The sequence below is a fragment of the Mus caroli genome, chromosome X, assembly GCF_900094665.2.
Source record: "Mus caroli chromosome X, CAROLI_EIJ_v1.1, whole genome shotgun sequence".
Taxonomy (NCBI): domain Eukaryota; kingdom Metazoa; phylum Chordata; class Mammalia; order Rodentia; family Muridae; genus Mus; species Mus caroli.
The window spans coordinates 151,800,678-151,802,986 of record NC_034589.1 but is presented as its reverse complement, the minus strand read 5'-3'; the positions used below and the strand labels follow the sequence as shown (position 1 = coordinate 151,802,986).

General features: G+C 46.2%; 1 pseudogene across 1 annotated transcript; it reads left to right on the top strand.

Annotated features, from left to right (window-relative positions):
- Nucleotides 1-205: 205 nt before the first annotated feature.
- On the top strand, nucleotides 206-1,729 carry LOC110287509 (annotated as a pseudogene). The gene has a single exon (XR_002377222.1). The product of XR_002377222.1 is annotated as an RNA-binding protein FUS pseudogene (transcript).
- The last annotated feature ends 580 nt before the right edge of the window (nucleotides 1,730-2,309 follow it).

The following is a 2,309-nucleotide window of genomic DNA, read 5'->3' as shown; positions in this document are numbered from 1 at the left end:
AAAAAAAAACAAAAAAAAAACCAAGTACTTAAAAAGTGCATTATGTTGGTATAGCCACTTGCATTAATTTCCACTAACATTTTAACAAATGAGCTTTAAATAAAAAGTAAATGTGATATACAGGTTAAGAGTAGAACATGGGCTCAGTCCCTTAGCAGTCGTATGGAATCCTGTTGCTTGGCGGCCTGTGCTCTTGTGCTCAGACATGGCTTCAAATGACTATCTCCAACAAGCAACTCAAACCTATGGGCTTATCCTACCCAGCCTGGGCTACTCCCAACAGAGCAATCAGCCCTATGGCCAGAAGAGTTACACTGGTTATGGCCAATCAGCTGACACTCAGGATATGGCCAGAACAGTTATGGTTCTTATGGACAGACCCAAAACACAGGCTATGGAACTCAGTCCCCAGGGATATGATATGGTTCTACTGGTGACTATGGCAACAGCCACAGTTCCCAATCTTCTTATGGGCAGCAGTCCTTCTACCCTGGCTATGGCCAACAACACCTCAGGAAGTTATGGTGGCAGTTCTCAGAGCAGTAGCTATGGGCAGCCCCAGAGTGGAGGTTATGGTCAACGGTCTGGCTATGGTGGACAGCAGCAAAACTACGGACAGCAACAAAGCTCCTATAACCCACCTCAGGATTATGAACAACAGAACCAGTAAAACAGCAGCAGTGGAGGTGGTAGAGGGGGCGGTGGAGGCAACTATGTCCAAGATAAGTCCTTTATGAGTGGTGGTGGCGGTGGCTGTGGTGGTGGTGGTGGTTATGGCAATCAGGACCAGAGTGGTGGCGGCAGTGGTGGCTATGCAGGAGGCCAGCAGGATCGTGGGGGCAGTGTCAGGGACAACGGGAATGGTTGCAACCGAAGCGGTGGTGCTATGAACCCAGAGGCCATGGAGGTGGCCAAGGAGGCAGAGGTGGCATGGGCAGAAGTGACCGTGGTGGCTTCAATAAATTTGGTGGTCCTCGGGATCAAGGATCTCCTCATGATTCTGAACAGGATAATTCAGACAACACTATCTTCGTGCAAGGCCTAGGTGAGAATGTTACAATTGAATCTGTGGCTGATTACCTCAAGCAGATTGGAGTTATTAAGACAAACAAGAAAATTGAACAGCCTATGATTAATTTGTAGACAGACAGGGAAACTGGCAACAATCTCATTTGATGACCCACCTTCTGCTAAAGCAGCTATCGACTGGTTTGATGGTAAAGAATTCCCTGAGAATCCCATTAAAGTTTCATTTGCTACCTACCGATCTGACTTCAATTGGGATGGTGGAAACAGTCATGGAGGCCAAGGGCCTGGAAGACCCATGAGCCATGGAGGCTATGGAGGAGGTGGCAGCAGTGGCTGTGGTCGTGAAGGATTCCCCAGTGGAGGTGGTGGGGGTTGAGGATAGCAAGGAGCTGGGGACTGGAAGTGTCCAAATCCTACATGTGAGAACATGAACTTCTCTTGGAGAAATGAATGCAACCAGTGTAAGGCACCTAAGCCAGCTGGCCCAGGACAGGGAACAGGAGGCTCTCATATGGGGGGAAACGATGGAGACGATCTACGTGGCAGAGGAAGATATGACCAGGGCGGCTACTGGCGCCGAGGAGGAGACTGTGGGGGCTTCAGAGAGGGACAGGGTGGTAGGGACAGAGCCTATTTTGGCCCTGGCAAGATGGACTCCAAGGGCGAGCACAGACAGAATCACAGGGAGAGGCCATATTAGCCCGGCTCCTGAAGTTCTGGAACTCTTCCTGTACCCAGTGTTACCCTTATTATTTTGTAAATTTACAATTCAGGATCGCTCACGGATATTTGTGTGTGTGTGTGCGTGTGTGTGTGTGTGTGTGTGTGTGTGTGTGAGAGAGAGAGAGAGAGAGAGAGAGAGAGAGAGAGAGAGAGAGAGANGAGAGAGAGAGAGAGAGAGAGAGAGAGAGAGAGAGAGAGAGAGAGAGAAGCACCCTAATTGTAACCATATCTCTGGTCCCCATTAAAAACCATCATTTTAATTTAAAAAAAAAAAGAGTGAACATAAAAAAAGATAGAAATTTATCGTGAAAATGAGTTTAATAAACAACTAATTATCCTTATTTAGAATGCTAAGAATGCTACAACCTCCCCATATATGTTAAAAACTATATGGAAGGTCAGCCAGATAGAACAATTAACTGACACACATTAAGTGCTGATAAAATAAAAGATACATTGGAAAAATGAGGGATTAGTAAAAACTAGACATCCCTTGCTAAAAACTTTACTTCCAGAAAAGTAACAAAAATCTGATGAAACAATAAAAGCTCATTGTA